A 12,960-nucleotide genomic window follows, 5' to 3' on the forward strand; every position below is an offset into this window, starting at 1 on the left:
CCCATCACTGCAAAGCAACTGTACAGATGTCTTTCCACATGTATAACTCTTTCTGAGCTGTTGCCCATATATATTTGCTATAAGTATCAACGGACACATGTACATACTTTAGTCTGCCAAAACTAGGGACATGTGTAACGTCCATTTGCCATAATTCATTTGTTTGCAGGCCTCGTGGATTTACTCCTAGGCCTAAACCACTTCCCCCATTATGGTGACTACAAGTCGGGCAAGCCTTCACAATAACTTTTGCTTCTGAGAGTGTTATCTTAAATTCTCTGCTTAAGCCTTTTGCATTCTGGTGAAACATTGAGTGGGCCTCTCGAGCCAATTGGTGACTTGGCAGAGGTGTACTTTGGGTAATGGTAACCAATCTATCTGTCCTATCATTCCCTTCACCTAAACCAACCTTCCATTTATGACTTCTAATATGAATTACAGCATAAGCATGTTCCCTGGATCTTGTAGCTCTCTTTAACTGCAATAGTAGTTCATATAGTCTTTGATTTTGCACCTCTTTTATGGAAGCATCTTCAATTCTTGCTACAACTCCTGCTACATACAGAGAGTCTGTAACAACATTCAAAGGTTCCTTAAATTGTGCCATTGCCCATACCACTGCTAACAGTTCCATGGTTTGTAGGCTGTCCACTGCCTCTGCTTGCAGAATATGATGCTTCCATACTCCCTTTTCTTGCCAGGTTGTTGCAGCAGTTCTTGATTTCCTGCCAGCGTCTGTAAATGCAGTAATGGCACCTGAGATAGGAGAATTCTCTCGCTTTGGACGAGTTATCCAGTCCCAGTCCCCTATCAATTGAATCAAAGCTGGTCGAAGCTGGTGTGTTTCAATAGGGCAACATGCACCTAAGAGAGCTTCCTGCAGTTCCTCTGAATTAGTCAAATAGCAGTCCAAGGTATCCTTTTTCATTGGTATCTTGATGGCAGCTGGTTCTGCCCCAGCCATCTGCAACATCCTTTCTCTGCCCTTCTTTATCAGATCCACTAACATTTCAATTTTTTGTAAAAGAGTCTTACTTTGCTGTAGTGGGGGGGAGATCCATTCTAATATCCGTGTTTCCCCCGCTTCTTGTTTGCATTGCTTAAGTGCCCCCAAAAGATATTGTGGGCCCTTCCAGATGGTCAGATCTATGGGTAAATCTGGATCCCTTCGATGAACATGTTCATGCATAACACAGTCCATAATTTGTTGAATGACCCGCTGTTGTTTGTTAGTAATACACACTGGATGAGTTGGGTCAGTTCCTTTCAGCAGTGGACGCAACTCATCAAGCAGTTCATTAGGTATTCCCACCATTGGTTTTAACCACTGTAAATCACCCAAGAATTTCTGAGCATCATTTAAGGTGGTTATTTTTGTTTTTAATTGCAGCTTTTGAGGTTTAACAGTTTGTTCTGTCATAGACCATCCCAGGTATTTCCAGGGAGCAGTTGTTTGGATCTTCTCAGGAGCTACTACTAAAGAATATTGTGCCAGTGTTGTTCTTATTTCCTGGACTTGTTGTTGCGTGAAAGGCATCGGCTGAGCAAACAATACATCATCCATGTAATGATATATCACTGTATTAGGCCATTGCTTTCTAAGAGGTTGCAAAGCTGCACTGACATAAAGCTGACACAAGGTGGGGCTGTTGCGCATGCCCTGCGGAAGAACCGTCCATTCAAACCCCTGATCGGGTGCTCCTTTATTAATCGCAGGTAATGTGAAAGCAAACCGTTGCATATCCTGCGGGTGGAGGGCGATAGTAAAAAAGCAGTCCTTGAGATCAATAATCAGCAAAGGCCAATCCATTGGGATCATGGCTGGGTTAGGTAATCCAGGTTGCAATGAGCCCATAGGTTCCATCTGATCATTAACAGCACGCAAATCATGGAGCAGTCTGTATTTTCCTGACTTCTTTTTAATTACAAAAATTGGAGTATTCCAGGGGCTGGTAGACAAACGCAAGTGTCCCTGTTGGAACTGTTCTGAGACGAGCTGATGTGCGTGTTGCAGACTTTCCCCTTTCAAAGGCCATTGCTTAACCCATACCAGAGTGTCAATGATCCAGGTAATGGGAATTGGGAAAGTCCAAGCAATGGCTTTTACTCCAAAGGGTGTTCATTTGTTAAAACAACCCCTAGCTGAACCATAATGTCCCGACCTATAAGGCATTGAACAGTAGGTGGTAACTGCACCAACCGAAAAAGTCGCCGTCAGCTGCTTCCCATTGATATAAACTTGAAGGGGGGGTGAGCGGCTAGCCAGGGTAAATCCTCGTACCCCGGATACTGCAGTGGCTGCCGGCTGCAAAGGCCAGTGATGAGGCCAGCAGTTAGGACTAATGATGCTGGAATCTGCTCCAGTATCCAGCAGACCTGAGTATGACCTTTTCTGTCCGTTAAATTCTACTTCTACTTTTTTCTTGGGTCTCTCGGCAAGATTTAAAGTTAACAAGGTAAGTTCTCCTGTGGAACCAAAAGCACTGTCTCTCCTCTCTTGAGTTTTTATGGGTTGTATTCCTTTCGTCATTTGCTCAAGTGGTACCAGCTGAGCAATCCTTTGTCCCTTGTTTATTTGAAGAGGAGGGAAAGGGGTGTAAGCCATTACCATAATCTCTCCCGTGTAATCCGCGTCAATAACGCCAGGCAAAACAAACAGTCCTAACATAGATGCAGAAGATCTCCCAAATAGTAGCACACCCACTGCTTTGTTCTGTATAATAGGTCCTTGGACCCCCGTAGGGATTTTTTGCGGGTGCGGAGTCATCAACGTTACGTCTACTGCGGCTGCCAGGTCCATGCCGAGGCTCCCTGCAGGGCGGGCTGGAGACTCCCGTCTGCGATGGGTTGGAGGCTGCCTGCTGTGGAGGGTTGGAGGCATGGGGGGGTGTTGTTGCTGCAGAGGCAATTTGTGTCTGGGCACGGCTGCTGCGAGAATACGCGCTCCTGGAGAAGTTTCCCGACCTCCGTCTACAAGCGCTCGTATTATGATTGTCCATACGGCATTTCTGGCACCAGATTCCGACAGCCTGGCATTCCTGGCCTACATGGCCCATGCCTCTGCATCGGTAACATTTCACGCGGCCCCTTTTATTTGATGCTGCAAATGCGGCTGATGCTTGGAGAGGTGCAACAGCGGCTAACACCTGACTCTGAGAGGACTTTGCCTGTTCTTGCAAGCCTATTCCTAGCTGTTTAATTGCGTCTACCACTAAAGCCTGCTGCCCGGTTGGTATGAGAGCCATCCTCTCTAATGCCTCCTCTATAGTCCAATTTGCACCTAAGGTATTAAGTATGTTTCTAGTAGCAGAATTACAATTTTGAATCGCACACTGTTTGAGGAGGGCCCCGCGCATATATTCTGCTACTCCAGCTCTCTCAATTGCAGCCGCAGCTCTATCAATAAAAGCGCCAAATGATTCCTCTCTGCCTTGCTTAATTCCCATATATACTGGTATCCCTCCTGGTTCCTTTACCCTTTCTATTGCGAGTCTGACTAACCTCATTGCCTCCCGGCACTTCTCCTGACCTATTAAGGCTTGTGCCTCAGTGCGAAGGAAAGGTCCCAGACCCATAAGTTCATTAACAGTGACGCCATGGAGGGGGTCACCCGGCTGCCTTTGAACTGCCACGCACTCGTTAACGAGCTCTTGCCAGTGAGCATTAAACAGCAATTGTTGATGTTGGGTAAAGATTAGTTTAACTATGCCACAGCAATCATTAACGAGAAGGATGCTGGTGTCAAAAATATAATCGAGCATTTGCTTGGCTGGTTCACTTTTAAATCCAAACTGACTAACAGTAGCTCGCAATTGAGATAACATTTTCCAGTCTAAAGCACTGATTGTCGCCTGTATACTGCCTCCGGCCTGAGGGGTAAAAATAACCGGACAAGCCAGTTCGCTCGCCATGCTTATCAGCTCTTGGTCTCCCTTTTCCATTGCATCCTTGGCCAGGGCAGCCCACGCATCTCATCTTTCCCTTGCAATCGTCGCCGCTAGATCGTTTTCCGACCCAGGGATCGACTGACTGCTTTTCGGGAATGGAGTATCAGTTTTGGCCCCGGCTGCTGCGATACAGCAGATACGGGAGACTCAGAGGTGCTCCATGTAGCCTGTGGCAAAGCGGGCAATAAAGCACCCTGTGGAGCTTGGCTCGTTAAGGGGAGCTGGCTCATTAAGGGAGGCGGCGAAGCGTGTAATGCAGCGCTCTGCGGCGCCTGGCTTATAGCCTGGCTCGCAGTCTGGCTCGCAGAGGGAGTTGGTGAGGCTGGTAATAAAACCGTCCTCGTAGCGGGGCCAAGAGGAGTTCCCGACTCGGTATCAAACTCCCATCTTGATCGTACTCTTTGTTACCATCATGAGCGGCAGTAGCCTGGTGGGCAGCCCTTTTTTCAGCCTGAAACTGCAACAATTCGGTATTAACGACCTGCCATAATTTACCCCACTTTTTAGCAGTTTTATCATCGTCTAACGTAACCTGCCATAATATATCACCAAATTTATGCCATTCCGACAATTCATGAACTGTGTGGGGATTCACAAAGATTCCCCATTCCAAACCATAAGCCAAAAGACCCGGTAATTCTTTCTGTAAGTCTATTCCCTTAATTTACCTTTTTTGCAAGAAAGTAATAAAAAGTTCATATGCGGCTTGCCTTTCCATACCTATATAAGTGAGCACTTTGCAGCTCCTCAAGGCTTCCGGCCGCACGTATCAGCCAGGCCCGTCTATATCGTCGCCTAGGGCACCGTGTGTCTTGGCGGCTTTTCCTCCGCTTTGTTTATTCGCGCTTATTGCTGTTCCGGCTGCTTCGGAACCTGAACCAGTCCTCACCTCCTGTGGTGTTCGCAATCCCCGAGGTGTTCGCTATCATGGTCGGGTGTCACCATTTGTTGAGATGAAGGGAGAACGACCATCCGTTAATGCATCGAACTCAAGTTTATTGATCGATCAGTCACTTTAAATAACAGTGTTAACGAACTTCATGCATATTCCAAAATCCAGGTTCATGATAGGCTAACAGAGAAAACTCTAACCACTCCTTTTGTTTTACAATACCGTTAATTGTTTACACAAAACAAACCCAGTGTTCCCACTGTGATATGAAAGGTTCTCAAAATTTCCACATCTGTTCTCAGGGTGCCATCTTTTCCCAGAGAGGGTGTTTGCTTGTTATGCCTGAGAACCTTATTGTTTATAAAGTGATTCCTGAGAGAGTCTAATTGTTTATAGAAATCAGGCTGGGAACTGCTTTTGGAACTGCTTTGCAACTACCTTTTACTTTTCTCTCAATTGTATGCCTTCACGGCCTTTTTCTTTAAGCCATGCTTGAACTAAACTCTCCACATACAATAAAAAATAAAATTGCATTTCAGTGGTAATCTTTATTCTAGGAAGAAGTAAGACCCCTTCAGCCAGCCAGCCTGCTGCAGAGGCTCTTTTCCCGCAGGAGATTTGTACCTAGTCACAACCAACATACATAAAACCTTTTCCCTGTTACTTAAGATTTTTGACAAGCTCACGTCTTAGTGTTCTCAGACAAACTATGAGCACAGTGGGCATCTCTTCAACTTACCATCTTTGTTTGCTTCTGGTGGAACTCCCTCAGTTCTAGAGCAGGGCCTTCTCTCAGCTTGCTGCTGGCCCCAGGCTCTCCTCCCGGCCTGCTGGGCTTTGTTGGGAGGCACAGCCTGTGCCAAGTGGCAGCAAGGTGCCTGCAGGCCCCAGCTCTGGGGGAAACGGAGAACGTCCTGCCTGCATACACCGTGCTGCCAGCTCAGCAGTGCAGCACAGCATGGGCTGACGCTCCCCATTGCTCCCACAGGTGCAGCTGGAACCACAGCACATGTGCCTGATGCCCAGAAGGGCCTTGGAAGGGGTTTCTGTCAGGAACCAGGCTGCTGGCTGGGCTTCCTGGCAGGCCTGCTTGTTTTGGAGCTGATTTTCATCTTATGCTCTGTCCAAATTTGGACTTACGAGAAGACAGTGAGTGTTTAGTTCACCTTTCCCTCAAACAGCTTTTTTTGAAAGTCTACTGTACATAGGAAACATTGCCAGTGAGGCTCCAGTGTAGGTGTGGCCAGTCCATGACTGTCCAAAGAACTCTGCTGAGGGTTCTGCTGCTGCCCAGAGCTTTCACTGGCCTCCTAATGTCTGGGCCTTGTTCTGGGGGGCCCGCTGGGGCTGCAGCCAGTGCTGGCTCCCATTGAGGCTGCCTGGCCAAGAGCAGCCCCAGGGGCACAGGGCAGAGGCAAAGCACGGTGGGGAGGAGAAAGAGCAGGGACGAGATTGCCCTTGAAAGGCAGGGGAAGGGAGAATGTCGCTTACCTGAGAGTGCCCCAAAGAGCAGCTGGAAGGGGTGCCGGCTTATCAAGGACCCCCGAGGAGCGGAGGGAGGGCGTATCGGCTGACGGAGTGTCCCGAGGAGCGGCTGGGGAGAGTGGGGGTGTGCGTTGGCGGGGAGGAGCGGCCGGAGCGCTTGCACGGTCCGATGGTGGGGAGGCCAGCGGGGCCTGTTGGAGTAGGCTCAGCCCGGCCGGTGAGCACGGCCAACGCCGCCCGCCCGCAGGACCATGGCGCAGGTCCTGTTCGAGGCGGACCTGCACGGGCTGCTGAAGCTGGACACGCTGATCCCGAACGCGCCGCCTGCGCGATGGCAGCGCAAGGCCAAGGAGAGATGCCCCGGGCCCAGCCCCATCGGCGTGTTGCCCGTGAAGCCGGCCAGTCGCTCCCACAGCTCCAGCAAGACGCCGTCCAAGACACCCGGTGAGCACCGGCCACCAGCGGCAGAGGTTGAGTGCGGGAGCCTCGCCCAGGCTGCACGTCTGTAGCCACGGGGCTCTGGGCTCCCTGCCACGCTGCTGCTCAGGCAGGAGGAGGTGGGCTGTGCTCCTGACAGCCACCCACCTCCTTGCCAGCATGAGCGGCAGAGCTCTGAGCACTGGGGCTGGCGAGCTGCTGTTCGCCCAGCTGAGCCTTGCTGGCACAGCTGTATGCTAGGACGAGTGTGGGCAGAACTGTCAGCTGACAGCTTTACATCCTGTGAGCATTTTTGTATCTTCCCCTTATCTCTGGACTCTGGAATTGTTGCACTAGACCCAAGTGCACACAGTCCCTAACCAACTTGGTGGCAGGGAGGAAAATATAAGTTAGTTGTGACTGGGTGGCATGAGACCTCAGAGTCCTACTTGTCTGGTGGGTGTGATGTGGAAGAGTGTTGGGTTTACTCCCATGAAAGCTCTACTACAGGCTGTTAAATAGCTGTAAGACAATATTTTCATATGTGAATGCAGGTAAATCTTGATCCAAAATTCAAAGCACCCCCAAAAAGACTGGGGGGGATTGCTACATTCCCAACCGCAGCACTATGCAGATGGAGATGGCAAATTTCCTCCTAAGCAAAAAGAATGACCCTGCTGAGGATTCCCCTACCAAGAAGGTAAGCATGTTGCTAAGTTACAATTACTTCAACAACCGCTACTCCTTCCTGCCCCTTTACAGAGCAGTAAACTATAGGTTCTATCAAGTGGGCACACGGGACTGACAAGTCCCAGCCATCACTACTTGCAGCTCTGGGCTTCAGGAGCCTAGGATGCGATTGAAGCTGTAGAGACTGCCATGCACTCTAAGCCTATGCTGCTTCTGGAAGCAAAATTTAGCTTTTGACTAATGAGGTGTTAAAATGTAGCAGGCAACACAAACACAAAGCTGTAAGCCTATGCAAAGTGAAACTACTGGTGGTAGCTATTCTAGGACAATATCTCCACAGGGAACACTTCTGGAATGTTTTACACTGTTCTGAAATCTGTTTGTGAAGCATTTGGTCGCTTTGTGTCTGTGGCTTTTCCCACTGGCAATGACACTGAATTTGCCATTGTGTGAAAATGTGAGCAGGACAATGTATGAAAGTCTGAGGAAAAACTGCTTTGACCTGCCTCTGTGTGACTGACCCTTGCAGCACAGTCAAACATCTTCAGATTCTAAGAGAAGAGGACTTAGGTGTCTGTTTAAATTGCAGTGTAGGAATTGTTTTCAATGCATTGCACTGAGGGTGATTTGTCTCTGTAGGAGCAACAGAAAGCCTGGGCAGTGCATCTGAATGGTTTTGATGTAGAAGAGGCAAAGATCCTCCACCTCAGTGGAAAACCACAGAATGCTCCAGAAGGTATGATACAGAGTCTGTGTGAGCTGAATCACCACCAGAGATCAGGTCAGGGGAACAGCAACACAGAGGCTCTGTGTGTGGTCACAGGAGAAATCAACTGGTTTCTGAGAGCTGTACAGGCTGGAGTCTCCTTTCTTAAGGTTCCTGAGGTCGAGAGAGGGCGTAACAGTTACAGTGAATTTATTTAGGAGAGGTGCTATGACTGCCAGCTGGTCACCTGTTACAGGGCTTGCAAGGGTCTTCAGGGTGAAGAGAGAGATGAGAATCTTGACCTCATGTTCAGAAGGCTTGATTTATTATTTTATGATATATATTACATTGTTACTATACTAAATTAAATAGAAGGAAAGTTCTCAGAAGCTAGCTAAGCTAAGAATAGAAAAAGAATGAATAAACAAAGGGCTGTGTCTCAGCAGAGGGTGAGACCCAGCTCTGCCATGAGTGGTCAGTAAATCCAAACATTCACCCAGACCAATCACACATCCTCCTGTTGCATTCCACAGCAGCAGATAACCATTGTTTACATTTTGTTGCTGAGGCCACAGCTTCTCAGAAGGGGGAAAAATCCTAAAGAAAGGATTTTTATGAAAAGATGTCGGTGACAGTCACCTGTACTGCAGGTTCCAAACCTTCATGAAGTCTGTAAGAGCATCAAACTCTCTTCTGTGCATTTTCTAGCTTAAACTGCAACTAAATATAATGGGATTCAAAAACCCAAGTGTTTGTTAAATTTGTTTCCATGAATGAGGAAATTGTAGCTCACCCCTGTTCAGCAGTTCATACTGCCAGTGATTTTAGTGCACTGCAGGCTTGTGAGTGTTTCTCTTACGACTTCATTTTCACTCCAAGGGATTCCTAGTTGGGTGAGCAGCACTCAGCTGGGAGGAAACTAACTCAGGTTAACAAACCTGTTCCCCTGCACACAGGCTATCAGAATAACCTGAAAGTGCTCTACAGTCAGAAAATGGCACCTGGATCCAGCAGGAAGAAGAGCAGATATATTCCCTCAAAGCCAGACCGGGTCTTGGATGCATCAGAGATGTTCAACGACTACTGTAAGTAGGCTACAGGGCTGAGTGCTGGGCATCCAGAACATTCTGCACTGGATTGCTGTTCCTAGGACAGTGTAACTGGGCTGTCTGTATTATTTTGTGTACTCAGGCTAGCACAGACCCCTTCTGGAGTGTCTCTGTGTGGCCTTACCGGGACAGTGGTCTAGGGCACAGTGTAGGTGCCTTGGAGCAGGGTACCTGGCCCCAGCAGCTGGGCATAGTGACACTCAGAAGCCTGCCCCTCACCTGTACGTGTGTGTGTGCACATGTGCACCCACACCTGCTGCAGCAGCACGGGTGAAGGGCATGCTCTCTAGCCAAGCATGGTGTGACCTTTCAAATTGTAGATCTGAATTGCATTGCATTGCTCTTTCAAATTGTAGATCTGAATCTCATAGACTGGAGCTCCCAGAAATTCCTGGCAGTGGCTCTGGACAACACTGTTTATCTGTGGAATTACGGTACTAGGGAGATTATCCCCCTGCTGCAGACGGAGCATGCAGATATTTACATTTCCTCTGTGTCATGGATTAAAGATGGAGACTACCTTGCTGTTGGCACAAGTAGTGCTGAGGTTCAGGTGAATGCAGGAGTAAAACTAGAGGTGTTTTCTAGGGATTGACAGAACTGTGGGGCCTGGGGACAAAACCTTGGCTGGCAGAGGAAGGATACCATGCACCTGACTTGTCTTCCCTGGTGTGGGGTGGAACTGCCCAGTGTGCAAGGCAGCCTTTCGTTTGGGGGTTTTCTGATAAGTAGTGTAACCCTCTGTGCTATAGTCATGAGATACACATTTTCTCTGTTCCCTTACTGAGTAAGCTGAGAGAGCCTGTGCAGTGAGGTTCCTAGGGCATAGACACAGGATTGGGTTTCTTCCGAAGAACATTTTGCTTTGCCTCTCCAGCTATGGGATGTTGAGCAGCAGAAACGTCTCTGAACCATGACCAGCCATTGTGGCCGTGTGGGAACCCTCAGCTGGAACAGCTGCATCCTCTCCAGGTAAAGCAGTGGGTGAGGGCAGTTTCCAGTTGTTGCAAACTCCTATCCATCGATCTATGTTTGGCATGGGTTAGGGATGGCAGAGAGAAGTTTGTCCTGGCTTGGGATCCTTACTCAGCCTTATCTGTTGGGGCTGTGAGGAGAAGGCCTCTTTCCTGTATTGCAATTTGTGCTGAAGTTGTAAAGAGCTTGTGTGGGTGTTTCGCTCACACCAACAGACCTGTGTTGCTGGTAACACTGGTAGAAACCCAGTGGCAGCTATAGCAGTCTTGCAACAACAAAAATGGATTTGGGTGAAAATGTGCAGCCTGACCCTGCAAACCTTCTCTTCTCTCTGCAGTGGCGCACGGACTGGGCACATCCATCACCACGATGTCTGAGTGGCTGAGCATCACGTGGCCACCCTTGCTGGCCACACACAGGAGGTGTGCGGACTCAGATGGTCTCTGGATGGCCGCTACCTGGCCAGTGGTGGCAATGACAATCTGGCGAACATCTGGCCATGCACCCAATGTGGGGGTGGTGACTTTGCTCCTCTACAGACCTTCATTCAGCACCAGGGTGCTGTCAAGGTGAGCACAGAGCTGCCACGGGCGGATATGTGTGTGCAAGGCAGGCATGCAGCACTGGCTGGGTGCAGGTTGCCTCTTGTATGTTTTAAAATGAACTCTCCTCTCTCAGGCTGTGGCGTGGTGCCCATGGCAGATGAATGTTCTAGCCACTGGAGGTGGCACTAGAGACAGACATATCCGCATCTGGAACGTGTGTTCTGGCGCCCGCCTCAGTGCTGTTGATACCCATTCCCAGGTGAGAGATGAACATCAGCTTGGAGACAAACACCTTCTGGCAGCACACCTCCACAGAGCTGCTGGCTCCTCAGGCCCAGAGGCACAGGGAAGGAGGGGGACCATGCTCGCCTCCGAGTGGTGAGCATCAGCACAAGGACCTTGTCTCACCTGTGTTACTGCCTCTTTGCAGGTGACTTTTATCCTATGGTCCACAAACTACAAGGAGCTCATTTCAGGCCATGGCTTTGCACAGAATCAGCTGGTTATATGGAAGTATCCAAGAATGAACAAGGTTGCAGAGCTGCAAGGTAGGTGGACAGGGCCTGGGTGGGGGGCTGTTAGAGGTTGAAGACAGCTGCACTCCTTGGTTTGAGCCTGCAGCATCACTGATACAGGACAGTATCCGGGGCCATGCTGCTAGGAGTAAGGCATGCCCACGGGGCTGTGGAAGAGATACCATTGATCCAAGTGTGTGCTTGGGTCTGAAATCATGCTGCCACAGCCACTGGGGAGACAGCTGTGAAAACTGGCAGGGCTCATGGGAGCATACAGGAGTAAATGTGCATGTGCTGATCAGCTCAGCCCTGATTGCACATTCCTTCTCCTCCTCAGGTCATACTGATAGAATCTTGAACCTGACCATGAGCCCTGATGGTACATCAGTGGCCTCAGCAGCTGCTGATGAAACACTGCAGGTCTGGAGCTGTTTTGAGATGGATCCCATAAAGAAGAAAGAGAAAGAGAAGGCAAACAGTTCCAAAAGCGGTTATTCTTCACCAGAGCATCTGTTGAGAGCATGGGATTGTTGTGGGGAGGGGGATATTTGGTTTTACACACTGTACAGTATTTTAAATGTTAATGAACTGCTTAACTTGACTTTTTCTTAATAGAGTCTGATGGAAGAAAAAGCCATGGCTCCTAAACCCAAGTCCTTCTCCCAGAGGCTGGGGATCTGGGCAAGGAGTGGAGACCTAGGTCTTAATGGCCAGTTTAGAGGCCCCTGAGCTTGGAACAGCCTAGCAGAAGGATGCTGTGCAAGGGCTGTACTTCTGTTTCTGTCCCAGCTAAGATAGATATGTCACCTACCCCATCTAGATGCTGACCACAAGCACAGCAGCTCTACCACAGGCTCAACTGAAAGCACAGCATGGCTGTGGCCTCAGTTTGTGTTGTCCTGGCCTGTCTCACAAGCCCAGGGACACCTTCCTATGGCTCTGCAGGCAGATCTCAGTTTGTCTTGTTAGCTACAGGCAGCCATCACTGCCTGCCTGTGGTGCTGGAGTAGAATAGCTGTTGGAAGAAAAGGAGGGAGGGAAATATAGAGCAACAGCTGTAATCATCCTAAAGGCTGGAAAGAGACTGGCTCTGGCATAAAGCCTGATGCAAAACAAAAGGTTGGCTTACACTGCCACAGCCAGCCTGGATGTCATGCGAGAGCCATGCAAAGCACCACCAACCCTGTGCTCAGCCTTCAGTCACGTATTCTTCCAACAACTCTGATCTCCTTTCCCCTCCTGCTGACAGGAGGCCCTGGTGCCTCACTGAGGCTTCATGCAGGGGAGCAAGCACCAGGGCTCAGCTGACATTTATTGGAGCTTGACTCCCCTACACTTGGAAAAATGTCTTTTTTCCAGGCTGAACTGTGCTGGAGCAAGTTGCAGGAAATACATCTGAGCCCTCACCTGTTGGGAATTAAGCTGACTAGAGACTGGAAAAGTAAAAGGCCGTGGCTAATTCCAAGTCGTGCACCTGCAAGACAGCGTGTCCTTGGGCCTAGCTGAGTATGATAAAGGAGTGGACAGAGAGACGTGAGAAGTAGAGAACGTAGACCCAAAGGAATGAGGAAGAGTTGATGGTATGGTTTAACCAATAGATTGCTTGGCTTACAGAATATTCATAAGCTTCTTATTTGCTGTATAAGTGTTTGATGCTTTCTTCAATAAACGGGACCTGT

At 49.0% G+C, this 12,960-nt stretch overlaps 1 pseudogene; it reads left to right on the forward strand.

Moving 5' to 3' along the window:
- Nucleotides 1–6,572: 6,572 nt before the first annotated feature.
- LOC134434652 (cell division cycle protein 20 homolog) overlaps nucleotides 6,573–12,960 on the forward strand; it is a 60,507-nt pseudogene continuing 54,119 nt past the window's right edge.

The sequence above is a fragment of the Melospiza melodia genome, unplaced genomic scaffold, assembly GCF_035770615.1.
Source record: "Melospiza melodia melodia isolate bMelMel2 unplaced genomic scaffold, bMelMel2.pri scaffold_45, whole genome shotgun sequence".
Lineage (NCBI taxonomy): Eukaryota > Metazoa > Chordata > Aves > Passeriformes > Passerellidae > Melospiza > Melospiza melodia.